The sequence below is a fragment of the Xiphophorus maculatus genome, chromosome 10 (genome assembly GCF_002775205.1).
Source record: "Xiphophorus maculatus strain JP 163 A chromosome 10, X_maculatus-5.0-male, whole genome shotgun sequence".
In the NCBI taxonomy this organism is placed as follows: Eukaryota; Metazoa; Chordata; class Actinopteri; order Cyprinodontiformes; family Poeciliidae; genus Xiphophorus; species Xiphophorus maculatus.
In genome coordinates, this window is record NC_036452.1 from 5,265,857 (window position 1) to 5,280,803 (window position 14,947).

At 35.8% G+C, this 14,947-nt stretch overlaps 1 protein-coding gene across 2 annotated transcripts in view; it reads right to left on the reverse strand.

Annotated features, from left to right (window-relative positions):
* LOC102227956 (glycylpeptide N-tetradecanoyltransferase 1-like) overlaps positions 1–14,947 on the reverse strand; it is a 74,725-nt gene that overhangs the window by 46,364 nt on the left and 13,414 nt on the right. Inside the window, exon 3 of one of the 2 annotated variants that reach the window (XM_023341268.1) lies at positions 9,909–9,998. The exons of the other annotated variant lie outside the window; for it this stretch is intronic. The gene's annotated coding sequence lies outside the window, so the exon portion shown is untranslated. The remainder of the gene's footprint in view (positions 1–9,908; positions 9,999–14,947) is intronic. 2 annotated transcript variants of the gene reach the window in all.

Genomic DNA, 14,947 nt, shown 5'->3' on the forward strand with positions numbered 1-14,947 from the left:
AATCTCTCAGACTGTGAAGAGTGGAAATAGCAGATCAGAAGCAAACAGTGCAGGAAGAGAAACACCGGAAGATGTGAAGAGAAACAACCCCCAATCAATCCTCAAATCTAACAAAATGGTGTTAAACAGTTGAGATGTATTTTAACTGGTTTGTGCTGCTGTCTCAGGTATTCTGGTTATTAACCTTAGTCTTTGCGACGCACCTATTACTCATAAGTTCTTTTAAGTGAATTCGAAGGTGATTAAAAGGGTTCATTTTCATTCATAATGTGCTGATTGGAGCACGGATGCTAATACATTAATCAATCAAGTTTATTTCTACACCACATTTTAGCAACAAGGCAGTTCAAAGGGCTTTACATTATAAAAACAAAAATAAAAAGTCAGAAGAACATACAGTCACCAATTGAGAAACCAATCGCACACATTGCATTTTGTCTAGTGCCATCAGCAAATTCATCAATACACATCATATATGTTGGTCGATGTTCCATTTATTAGGGTTCAAAAGCTACTCTGAACGGGCGGGTTTTAGTGTATCAGCACATCGTCCATCTCATGTTGTTATGCACAGATATTTTAGGGTCTATTCACAGTTTTTGACAGTATTTATAGACAGCAATAACACATATCATAAAACATTACAGTGCAAAACTGTTCTGCTAAGAACGGGAGGATTTTAAAGTATTTGAATAATGCCTTTTGTCATAAAATACCACTATCTGTTTTATAAGATTTTTTTACCTTGTTACATGCTGAAAGTATTGAGGAAATACCTTGTATGCCTCTGGAGATCTATTACTTTTTGTTAAATATTCAAAATGTTAGTGAAAAGAGGTCCATACAAGAACAACCCTGATCATCTGTCTGCCTGTCATATATTCCTATCATATATTCCCACTTTCTACTGTTGACCTTTGTTTTAATTCACGATGTGGACAAATCTGAACTGCTCCTCTGTATCTTCACATCGCAACGCAGGTCGTCATTCAGATACCTCTAAATGTGGAATCTCTATATAATTTCACGGCAAGATACAACACGAGTTTAAAAAGAAAATTGCTGGACTATTTTATGCTGATTTCATCCTGCATGAAGCGTTTCAATCTACATAATGTCCTTATCACCCAGTGCCACAGGGGCAGCTTCTCTTAACGTCTTGTCTCCAGTTTACTGTTTCTTTCTCTCATCTTATTCGTGCTGGCTTCTTGTTGGGTTTCACATAGTCTGTGTTTCTTTTTAATCCTCAAATTGTTCCTTGTTGTCTCCGACTATGCATATAGAAAGAGACAAGGAAGTAGGGCCCTCTCCTCTTTATATCACAAACATACATACAAACACATAGCTCCATTCTTCTTTATAGTGGCCTCAGGATTTAATTGAGTTCCTGTCAGAAGTAGCAGTTGTTCAATTTCTCAGCTGTTGAAGGGCTTGCATGAGGAAAGTGAGAGGTAGGGTTTTCTTTCCTATTATATGAGCTGCCATTCAAACCTCTGGAACAGAAAGGATTGGAAACAAATAGAGAGTAGCAAAAAAGATGAGATTCTGCGCCACATGAGGGCTTATGTGTTTATTTTGGTGTTTTCTCGTAAGAGTAAATCATTGGAATTATGAGCAAATCTCTGCTCCATATCACAATGACCAATAATATTGTTGTTTTAAGATCATTTTCAAGTAAAATAATGGTAATGACAAGAACAAGTTCTCAAAGATCAATCAATTTTAAATTCTAATGAATATTTAACAACTGGAACTGGAAGACATTTTAAATATTCAAAATAAAGAAAAGAACAAATAAAATGAATTTGAAAATCTCTGTAAACGATACTGTCCTTAAAAAAAAGGGGGTTAGTTGAGACCAAAGCATCGGAGTGAAGACGTTCGTCATATAGTTTTTGGTAGAAAGAGAAAAATTGTAAATCATACAGTCATATAATACTGTATAATCATACAAATTGAAATAGCTTGTTTTAATTTATCAAGTGATTAATTGATTTATTGCTTGTTGTGACAGACCTACTTTACACTACCTATTGTTTGTATTTCTTGCATATTTTATACCTCAAGTCCAGAAAGCAGCAGAAATTGGGAACTATTTCAGTAATATAGTTACTGTTTGAAAACAACATCAGTTAACCTTAGCACAAGCGGAAGCACCCTTTACCACCTAAACAGCAATCCCCTGTAGTGAAACATTTTCATAGCAACAAGACCAACTTTACCTTTGAAATAAACAAAGCAAGCTTTAAAAAATATGTCACACATAAATCACTCTGTTTTATTGTAACGTGGAAAGATGATAATTATATTTTTAGGTGATGGAATGACACAAAACAAACATTTGCAACAAGAAAGTAAAGCTATTTTTTGATTAATCTAAGTCCACTTGAGCCAATTACATATTTATGGAAAATGAAGGAATCTACTTTCAGAAATAACTGCCTGATGCTACTCACAAAAAAAGAACTGGTAAAATCACTTCAACTGTGAAGTTGATATCTATTTAATCTTAGTTTAAGATTTGAGGAGCCATTCTTAATGGGTAAAACTGCCCCATTAGGAGTTAGACATCAGCTTTAGTTAATAAAAAGTTCAAGTCTAATTACCAGAGAATATTAAGTATTTACAGAAACTGAGGCACTGACAAAAAATCTCTTATTCTTGAAATGGAGTCCCCTCTGAAATTAAATCTATGGTTTATTTCTGGCCACAGATGTCACATGGGATTTGTGGAAGTTGGGATTCAAACTAGCAACATTCTCTCTTGTTCTCCTGATCCTGGGCTGCAGCAGCTGCAATATTTTTCTGACTCAAACAAAGCTAAAGCAATTTGGGTTTAATCTGCATCTAATTATGACTAACTACAAAGACTTGTCTGATTGTAGGCAGAGAAAGTGCAATTGCTTAAATTTGTCACACTGATTAGGAATAATCTTTTTTTTTTTGCAATGTCAATAAGAAACAGTTTTAAACTTCTTCCTTAATATGAAGAAACATGTTAATTAACTTGAAAGATAAACAGGTTTTATAATCTGAGTTTTAAACCACACATTCCCATTGACCAGTGTTTGATTATAATCTTAGAAAACATAAATAAGGCGATAAAATAAAGAGTGATGCATGTCAAACATTTCTTCTTCCAAAAAACTGTGCATTGGTTAATAAAGACATGAGGAAAAACAGAACCAATCAGGTGTTTAACCTCAGAGTTGCTAAAGCTAAAAGTTGAAAGCCACTGCCCTGCGTGTTTTAAAGGTGTCCAGGCTTTTAACACTCATTCAGATTGACAGTGGATTAAAAGGCTTCTGCAGAACCAAGGATACATTTTTAATGTTTAATTTATTATTTTTGAATAAGGTGCGTTGGAGCAGGGACACATGTGAAACGTCCCCCAAAGATCGAGGCTAGGAACACTAAAGATAATCAAATGATGTCACTGCAGGCTGTGAAAGGTGAGTGGATTTCAAAGATGGCCTCAAGAGTCAAAGAAATGTTGGCTTTACTTGTAAAAAATGGCACTTTTCCATAATATAGAAGTGTAAAGTCATAGGGCTTCTGTGGTTACTATGGAGAGGTAACAGTTTTTATTAAACATTTCTTGAGATTGGCGTTAGTCACCACAGAACTAAAACCTGCCAGATAAAAACCTGTTTCTACGGCTGAGTCTCCCAAAGCAGATAATTATCAAGTTCCATTGCGTTTACAATTGAATAGGTTGTGTAAAGCCATATGAGCGTAATGCAATGGCAGGAGCTTTTATATCTGCACGGATTACTCTGCTACCATCAGCAAAAAGGGAGTGACTTTTAATAAAAAACCTGAGGAGAGTTTTGTCAGAGTAAAATACAGGGGTTTAAATCCAGCTACCCTGAAGATTACAGCTCCTTCCAGTGAAAAAGTGCTCTTTGATGATCCATCTGGAGCAAGAAATTACATCAAAATTAATCAACAGCGGTGTGAGGCGAGCAGAGAGAGGAGATAAATAACCTGGTGCACAAATACAGTATGTATACTGAATGATTGATGCAGCTGTAGCTTGTATCAGCTGTGACTGTAGTGCCACTGAGATGCCGTCCGTGAGTAAAGCATGATCTTAAAAAATAAAATACAGACCTAGTCCCGAACCTCTAATGTATTTTGGTAAATTGCAATTTGTTTTTAAGTTTCGACAGTAAAATTGGTGTAAATTTAGGATAGGGTTTGCATTTCACATGGAATTTTTGTATTTCGTTCTCTGGGTCTCTTATTCATGTCAAGCTATAAGGAAGAAAATGTTATATGCATTTTTATATAGTCAGTGTATATAAATGAGTCATAATATACAAGTTTCTTTAACAATTAATATAAGGGATCTTGCTGGGTGTGCCACTGTTTAAAATGTTTTTCATGTCTTACAAGATTCCTAAAACTATTTTTCCCCCCCCCGTCAAGAAATCCTTTGCAGTTTTCCAGTAAACTCTGTGCAGCACTGCAAGCAGATAGAAGGACGAGCTTTGGCCATTACAACATGATTAATGTATGAGAGCACTCCAATTACAGGTGCCGATTTGACTATGTAGACATTGCAACTGATTTCACCACTGAGTCGTCAGTGAATGCGGCAGCCTGACAGCTGAGAAGGATGCGAGTCTTTGTGAGAAAATAATTACAGTGACAGCTGGGATAAGCTCCAGTCCTCACAACCTTGAAAAGGAACAAAGCAGGTAAAAAGTAATGTCAAATGCACACTAGCCTCAATTACTTTGCTCAGCCGTTACTGAGTAAGCCTGAAACACGTTCTTACAGCTGCATAGAAGAAAAAACTGTTTCTCTCAAGCAAATGTTTTGCTTCTTTTACAGAGATTCAGTAGACCGTGTTTCTGTTGTCAAACTCTGAGAAAAGTCAAATAGTCTGAACAAAAGCAACACCTGTGCTTTTTAAACAGTGGCACACCCAGCCTGTGGATTAGGGATGTTGTGTTTTTCTGATGTGTGTTTTGTTGGTGGCCACTGCAAAACAATATTTTAAAAGAATAATAATACAGATCCAAGTAAAATTTTCAGTGTGGTTTAAGGAAACCATAATTTATATTAAAAATAAATTAACAGTGCGTTCACCTTTAATACATATATTTTTTGTCACACTTTGGTCTAGCAAAAAACTAAGACAATCAGTGAAAACAACATAACATGCTGATTTTCACTTTAAAAATTAGTGATTTTTAAATTATTATTATTATTTTTTTAAATCAAGGTTAAGAATCTTTCCAAATCAACTTGGCCCTTTGTGGAAAAAATAACACCTTATTTGTTAGGTTATGACTTAAAGGTGATTGACAATTTTTGGTTCAATTTGACAGACTAAATAAAGTCCTGACTGTTACCAGACCTGCAGAATCAAGAAATGGCCAAAAGGATTCATAAGATCTCAAGAGTTAAAAACCACAGCACTGATGTGCCTAAATTGTAGATTTATGAGTAGATAAAAAATCTCCAGTGTCTGAATTAAAAAAAAGAAAGAAATATCTGCAAAGACCAGGTCAAAATTCCTCCACGATGTAGAAAATGTAAAAGATACAAAGGACTTAAAAAACACATCAGTTGTTTTAAATGCTTTATAGAGGCCGTTACCTAGGGTTGCACAACCAGTTGGTATTTTAAAGGTGTAATTACTTTTTCACAAGGTCCCAGAATGGTTTAGACACTTTTTCCCCTCTTAATGAAATCACTTAGTGAGAACTGCCTTTTAGGTTATCATCTGATATTTGAAACCTTTAACTCTGACAAAAAACCGACGTAATTTAAAAGGGTGCAAACATTTTTTTTCAGAACACAAAATTATGCCTAATTAAGTAAATAAAACTTACAGAGGCCAAACTTAAGTTTTAGATAAACTGTTTATCTTAAAAAAAAAAAGGAAGTCATGGTTGATTCAATCACATTTCTGTACGAAAGTATTGTTCCGCTCACCATGCAGTGATTCTGAATGTTTTGGTTTAGGGAGCAACTGTTCCAGCAGCAGGGAGCGTTTGGACACACGTCAAGAGGAAGTCTTGTAGACAGTGCGGTGAGATTAAGGAGCTCCAGTGAGTTACAAAGGGTGGATTCTTGCCCAGGGCTCCCAGCAGGTTTCAAGAGATTGATAAGGAATGGATATTGTATTATAGCTTTCATGCAACATGCAGTGCTGGAGCGATCCCGCTATAGTGCGAGTGCTCACTATTGCATCTGTCATGCAGAGCCGGGGTGGTGATAATAAACAACTTGGAAGCTGTCTGGCTGTGATATCATGCTTAATGGCCCTTGCAGTTTCCTGGCAGAGATACAAAAGATGCTGGTTGGACCTTTCTGGTCTGGTCCTCTTTGCCTGTAACCCACCCTGAGAAGTCAGATGGCAGCCGTTCAGATTTTACCCGACCCAACCGGAGCACCAAACAGCTGCACGGACAGTAAAAGATACAACAGAGGCCAGTCTATCATCAGACGTTCAGCTCCTCCTAATGAAGCAGCGCAAGCTCAACGCCATAAATCTCTCAACTACATCTGTTCTGTCATGTGGCTGGATTGAGGGAAATGAGATTCTGCCTCAATAACCCTGAATTTCCTCTGTTCGACCCGTTGAGAGTGCTACAAACATTCACCCAGGAGGCAGTAAAGAGATACAGTCTGCATGTACTGGGATACATAAGTAGAACTTGAGTTGCTTACCAAGGTATTAACAGAACCTGCAAGCAGAAAAAGTGAATGAGGATGCTGGATTCATTTTAATGTTAAAATTTTTCTCCTTTTCAGTATATGTGTATCATATACAAGGTGGGTCGATGGAAAATAATGTCATCCAGCTGGTCGCTGCAACAGATCCTGAGTAAACACTTTCCAACAACTGTTGGGTTGTTGGAATTAATTTCATTGCAACACATTAAAGAGCTGTAGACAGCTAGTGTATGAAGTAAGGCATTTAGCTTGTTGTGAAACTTCTACATGGAGCAGTAACTCAGAACGAAACAAAGTCAATGTGAAAATGCTACATGGAGAGCGAGCTTTTCAAAAAGGTTGATTTTGGGAACCAATATCAAACATTTTGCTTGCAGGTGATTATTCTGAAAAAATATCTTAAACATGAATAAATGATTATAAGCTTTAGCAGTTTTGAAAAGTCACTATAAAAATGATTAAAACTTTATCAAAAGCCCAGTGTTTTATAAAGCTACATTTAATAAATCATATTAAACTGGAGAAATATATAAAAATCAGCAACCTTCTAACAAATACATCGGTTGCTCTTTTACGCTTTAAACTGCCCAAACTATTTGCAGCATAGCTTCAGTTTGGTGTTATAAACATTCTTCTCAGATTTTGATTGATATTGACATTATTGCCAGTTGCTACAGATGTGTCGGCTCAGCTCCCTTTCTACTGCAATTAATTTGAGATCTAGTCATCATGGATTTCTTTTTTGGACCATTTTCTGTCAACCAATCCCAGTTTTTGAAAACCGTTGACCAGTCCATTTTAAACCAGCAACTACAGTATGTTCAAGTCACTTGAACATTTCTCCGTCTTTCTGATTCTCAGTTTGAAAATCAGTTAGTCGTCTTCAGCACGTCAGGATACATGAATGCATCTATTTTGCTGATTTACTACAGCTATTTAATAAGCAGTTGAACTTTAACATTTTTAATAGTCATTTGTGTACTTTATTGTAATCTTTTTGTTAAGTGATTTTAATAAGTAGCTTTTGAGTTTTTCTGTGAACCTTTGGTGTTTTTTGACTTTTGTTCTCATCAGTCATTGCAAAATTAAAGTGAGAAAGGGATGACTCAGATCATTTTCATAATACTTAGCCAAACAGCAGCTCAATATACAGTACAGACCAAAAGTTTGGACACACCTTTTAATTCAATGAGTTTCCTTTATTTTCATGACTATTGACATTGTAGATTCACACTGAAGGCATCAAAACTATGAATAACACATGTGGAAATATGCACTAAACAAAAAAATGTAAAACAACTGAAAATACCCCTTATATTTTCTATATCTAACTATATTCTAGTTTCTTCAAAGTAGCAACCTTTTGCTGTGATTACTGCTTTGCACACACTCTGCATTTTCTTGATGAGCTTCAAGAGGTAGTCACCTGAAATGGTTTTCACTTCCTAGGTCAACCTGCCCTGTCAGGTAATAAGTGGATTTCTTACCTTATAAATAGTCATGAAAATAAAGAAAACCCATTGAATTAGAAGGTGTGTCCAAACTTTTGGTCTGTACTGTATGTCTGGTCATACCAGGAGCAAAGTCATAACTTCAAAGCTGTCTGTTAATCCTGCTGATTGAAAAGGTTTTAATCTGATACTTGAATAATTTTTTCTTTAGTAAAAGATTCCGCTGTTTCCTACAGCAGAGGCCAGCAGAATGTAAAAGAAAACTTTTCAGAGGTCTTGTTTATAAGTTATGAGATGTCAACCATAGTCCCTGTGGATGCTCCTTGGATCAAGAGAATATGGTCATGTCTGGCTTCAAAGAGATTAAATTTTTCAGTTTTATTTTATTTTCTGAAAACAGTATGTCATCATCATAACATCATGGCTTTTGACATCTTCCAGGCATCATCGAGTTGAGGACAAAATCTCAAAACTTTCATTGCCATTCTGCAGGCACACATGTGCAGACCAGTGAAATCTTTCTCCTATTTTTTTTTTCTTACACACACACACGCACACACATGCAAAGACACACAAGAGACTCTCTTAAACAGGAAATACAGGCAATGATGCAATCTTAGTGTAATGTTCCGAGATGAAAAATTCTTATGGAGTGACAAACTTCACTCACTCCATCACGAAAAATCATTACCCTTTTCTTAAACCAAATTTTAGTGTGTGGATGTGTGTTTTTTGATCAAACAAAAACCTGGAAATCTCATCACAGCCCAGAGAAACTAATGCAATCTCTTCCTGCAACAGAAATCAAGCCGGCCCAGTCAGTTGCAAAATAAGTCAATTATTTTGTTTAATCAAATGCATCGACAATTATTATCAGCATCTATTACAGCCCACTACAATCCTGCAACGATAAGTGAGCACAGACAATGGAGGGATGTATGTTTTCCCTGGCACGTTGACAGTAAGTAAATTAGCAAATTTTAACATCAAAATGTTAATATTTTCTTAGCACATAGTGCCATTTTATAGCACAATCAAGTTATCTTACAAGGAGTTATGAAAATGCTGTATTTATCAAAAATAAAAAAAATTGATTTTGTATTTGATGCCTTGAAACTGGCCTCTGTCTCTTTAAGAAGCTCCTTCTCTTTCCGACACTTTGCCTTCAGTACGGCAATTTCTCCATAATGCAGTTTACAACTGTTCTTAGGAGCACTGTACTGAGAGGTAGTTCACATGATTAGCACATGTGCAGTTCTACCAGATGTTTGCTAATTGCTGCTGCCACTAGTCTGGAGGAACTGTGTGGGGAAGGAGCGCTTTGTGGGGCGATGAATTGTGTGGAAAGCATTTCTGGTTTCTGAAACATATATGAAAGTATCAAAGCAACACTAAGTATGTTTTTGAAGAATGATTAACATTACATAAAACTCAAAAAAGTTGATTTTACATAACATCCCCCTTTTAACCTTTGAGATTTTTGTAGAAAAAGGTGCGCACTTTCAGGATCTCAGTGGTCCCCTACCATTTCTAGCATGTTAAAGAATGTTCTTTAACAGGTGCACAGTTTCTGTGCCCTACTTTCCTCTTTCCTCAGTGTCAATTCATTACTTTTATTTTATTCATCCTAGCAGTACCCTGAAGACCAAAGAGTTAGTCTTGTTGTTCTGGAAAGTTTGAGTAACTTACTCTCAGCTAATCCAAATCCTTACCTTGGGAATAACTGTGGAAACCTGTCTGTGCTGCTTAACTGCTCATGCTCACCTGGAGGATCACAGCCTTTGTTTTGACCACCATCTTATCTTCCATGCTAGGCAAAGTCAGGAATGACAAGTTCTATGAGTCACTTCTCCCCTAGGACGAAGCAACAAACAGAGTAACATTAACATTATGAGACTGAACTAAAAAGCTCATTGCAACTCTCCGCTCCTCTTTTGTTAAAGGACTTTGCTATTACGATGCTTACCATAAAGCCTTAATTCATCTTGTTAAAATGAATAAGCCTCCATAAACATAATTTTGTCTTCTGTTGCTGCTTGACAATTGTACTCTGAATGAATCTTAATAAGATGGCCATGAGCATCAGATACTAGGTACAGGTGCAACTCCATAAATTTGAATATCATTGAAACAAGAATTTATTTCAGTAATTCAAATTCAATAGATGGGATATGGATTCGTTACTGAAAGTTTTAAACATTTATTTCTGTTTAATAAATATGGCATGTGGCAAATTTAAACCCCAAATTCAGTTAATAAGATTAAAATACATCAGAATAAAAGAATAAAAAAGTATTTTAATTGCAAAATGTTGGGCTTCTGGAAAGTGGGTCCACGTATGCCTAAGGCTTTGATGCAAAGAAAGGTCACATTGCTTCATACGGCCCTTTACTGTGTCTGCATTGTATATCACCTTCATGGTCATTACTCCAAATACGTGTTTAAACCTAAACTTTACGAAGATGTAGATTCCGTCACTGGAGGGAAGCATGAGGTCAGTGTGTGGTGCCTCTTCAAGTTACACTTCACACTTTGAGAATATTTAATCAAACTCTAGAAAGTTTCTCAAAGCTGTAGTTATCTCTGAGTACAAGCAAAGTTTGGGTGAACAAGTTTGGTACAGAAGAACTTGACAGGTATCTGTGAAGAGTCTGAACCTGACAGAAAACCTGAGGCGTAAGGTTTTCTTATGCTTTAGGCATGGAGACTGTCATGTATGCTTTTATGTCCAACATTAGTGTCTCTGATCTCAAGAATGCACATCTGGAAGAATGGGCAAAAAACCAAAACAATCCTAAAGAATCTTAAACCTACCAGAAGAGTTGAAGCTGTTACAACTGCAGAAAGGTGAACCAACATTACAACAAATGCTATAGATTAAGAATATACCATTTACCAGATTAGGAATGGAAAGTTGCTCAAATTTATGTGTGTGGAAAGTCTGACAAGTGAATACTTTTGGCAATTTAGTCGCTGAATTTCAAGCAGTTTGTGTTCTAAATTACACACAGGTGGAAAGCTGAACTCCAGCAGCGAAGGTTCTTATTCACTCCATGAAACTCTGTCTCTCTAGTTTGGGAATATATTACCAGCTTTATAGCTTCTGACTCTATCCAAAAATAATTCAAAAAGGTGGTTTTCTTCAGAACTATGGCAGGACAGGAAATATTCAAATGGCACAGGAGGGAAAGTTCTGTGTTTTTGTTTGTGACCACAGTCCTGTGTGGGTTGTAGATATTCTTTGTCCTTCTGTTCTTGTCTCTCTTTCACTAATTTATGACTGTAGTTGTATCTAAGGTTGCCTGCTTTTTTCAGTTTTTTCCTTCTGCAAACTGTCTTTCTCACCAACTGTCCTAGTATGTTTACTATTTGATTTGATCCTATGGGGTCCCCTAATACTCAGCACAGTTGTGCATTAGGAGTGGCCTACTATTCAGTAAATGTCAGATACCTTTGGGAAGGCAAGATTAGAGTGCTGATAATAATCCTTCTGTCTTTGTCCCTATGCTTGTTTCTCTTCATCTTTCTCCTTCACTCCTTTGCCTCGCTCTTCATGTGACCCTGCGCCCGACTCGTCCTTCTTTCCCTGTTCCTTATACTCTAGTCTTATTACTTCGTTTCTCATCCGTCTTCCTAATCCCCTCAAGTGCTGGTTTTCCTAAACCATATTAGCTCAGGGATCATCTTTGACTTGTTGAATTAAAATGGAGCTGGGATCTAAGTAGCAATGCTGTCAAGACGAAACCTTGAATCTGTGAAGGAATTGGGCTTTATAATCTACTGGAACATTTTGGGCACATCTACTCACAAATTCTCTTACAGGTTATTCCTGACCTAATTTTCAAAACACGAACATAATGAGTAACGTTTCACATTTCAAGCAAGAATTTAGTTGTTTTTTTTTATATAAATCTGGGTTTTGAACAACAGTAACAATGCAGACATCTTTAGGAAACTGTTCAAATAAAACCCGTTATTTTATGGCAAATTAGCTTTAAAACTAGCTACACTGACTAGCTTGTAGGTTGACATTCAATTATGAACTTATTTTCGTTTCTATAAAATGAGATAATCAATGGTTGTCTGGTGCAGATGAGAACCCGACTGTTGATAGCAATGCCAAAGAATCCCATTTCAAAAAATCTGAAGTCTCATTTGATACACAGAGGACTCAACCTGTACCTCCTATGCCATCTGAGAGTTATTTTAGTTCTAAGTGAGAGTTCAATGACTTGTACATTAACAGATGGTTTATTGTTTTGTTTACATTATTAGTCTCACAACAGAAAACATTTAAATCCATGTAATCCAATAATGCATGTGCTCTGTGAGGTTGTAATTAACCAATGTCAGAATTTTTATAAATAAACATTAATTAGCAGATTATAATTAACACACTGTTGTCTTGCTTTGGCTGTTTATTAGAACATTTAATTGCTATATAATTTGTTCCTGGTGATTGACAGACGGTTGTAGTGAAAACTATGATATCGAAAAGGTGCACCTGAATACAACAATCCATTCTATAGTCGCTTGGTTTAGACTAAAACTATGGGCACATAAATAAAAAGACCAACAGTATAATATTGATGCAAATGAATGAACCCTCTGATCTCGATTCTCTCTTTGCTATATTTATACTAACAGGCTCTACTTGAATGAATTGCTTTCCCGTTTGAAGTCTGCCCATCATTTCTGTTATACCGTTATAGGAATGTCCTTTTGGAGGACCCCATTACGGATATACCTGAAACAGATAAATGGATTATATTTATGACTATATATTGTTTTCTATTTCTACTAATGGTGTTGACACAAAAATGAGCAGTTAGATACACAGATGGTGCTTTACCAATATAAATGGACACTAAAATCTGACTGTCTCTGTGAGTGTTTACTTGCCACACTCTGAAAAAGAAAGCTTAATTACATTTAAAAAAGCAGTTACTGACACTGGTGTTAAAATGACAGTTTGAGTCAGCAGTGTGTTCTTAACTCACTGAAATGGCTGAAAAAAAAGACAGTTTTACAACAAAACTTCTACTGTAAGAATATGTATTTTAGAAATAAATGTAAAAAAAAAAACTTAGATCAAGATTGTCTAGGTAAATAACATAACACAGCAATGTGTGCTGAGCAATAAAAATTGTTTGTGTACCAATTTAAGGATATACCCTGGAAAATAAATTACATCTTATTAAAAGAAAGTTTACAAAATATTATAAATAAATAATATATTATTGTATGTTATGAAGAATTGACATTTTCCTTATAACATTATTCCCTCTTCAAAACCCCACCCAGTCCTGCTTTGACTCATTCATGCCTTGAATCTCTCGTGGAAACCATTTGGGAGTGCCAAACGCCTCTTCTTACAATGCTCCACCCATTTACCCACAGCTCCACCTCTCCACCAAAAGAGAGGTGGAGAGGTGCCACTCCTCTAGACTAGTGGCAGCAGCAGTTAGCAAACACCTGGTGGAACTGCTAAGCTCTTAACGATTGTAAACAGCATGGAGGATAGTTGTGATGATCTGCTGAAAGGGGAGAGTTGGAAAAGGGCAGGAGGTTATTAAAGAGACAGAGGTCAATTTCAAAGCGCCAGATAGGGCTATGAGGTAACATCACATTTCTTTTGAGTTGCTTTTGATATATACAACATTTTCATAACAACTGAAGGTAATGTAGTTACTTGACTGTGTTATAAAATGGCGCTGTCTGGAAAAAGCATATACTGCCTTTCTATAATCTGTTTTGTAATTATGAGGAACTATTGAATCCTCAACTCAATTTCATGTTTTCAAAACCATCTTTCAGCGCCATCAAGCTCACAAAATGTTTGAAAAATCAATATAGCATGGACATTTCACCCATGGTGATGAATGGACATCTACCCATTAAGTCTGTAGAATTTATTCATGTGTTGACATTATCACCTTGGAGAAGAAATACAAAATGGTGTCTAAAATCTGTTACTTTCCTTCTCCAGTGGTGCTTTTTAGTTTTCTGAATCTATCTCTGATCAATAGTGCATGAAAACACAGTAAACAAAGCCTCAATGATCAACAGCACATTAAATGTTCAACCATGCAATTATTTATGCAACAAAAACTAAGCAAAATAGAGAAACTGTTCATTAAGATTAGCAATGTAAATTTGTAAAACAATTAAAAATCATATCAATAATATGTTCCGTTTCCTGAGAAGGACATAGAGTTCTATGAAAGAAATCGACTGAAGAAAATGAAATAAAACCAAAGATGAATAAATATTTAAAGAAATTTTTAAAAAGTTAGTCCATATGATTAATTATTAGTCATTTTTTTCACTCCACCAAGTTATTTGTTTACTCCTTTCTTTTAAAGCCAATAATAAAATTATATACAGATGACCAATAATGCAAAAAGTTGATGATGTAAGTTTTAAGTCAATACTTACTTTCCTTATTGAGTAATATGCAGCAATGTTACATGGAGCGGATGATAATTCACTAAGATCATGTTTTACATAATGTGTGCAACGTAAAGCAAATATGACCCCAGGCCGTGGCTGAGTAATATCGGTGAAATTTGGTATCAGCACCCGATTTGAATTCCAAATCGGATGCAGAAAGAGAGAGGTTTTCTGCTTTTATATGAATTTTACGTGCATTTGTACTTCTCTTTCAGATATTGTGAAAGACTAAGGCTTAAATAAATTTAATAAAACACAAGATCAATATTTATCCAGTTCTGATACATAATACAAAGTTTCCTTCTGCATAGAATGACATTTTTCTAAGTGAAGTTTGTCTTTCTTGTTGC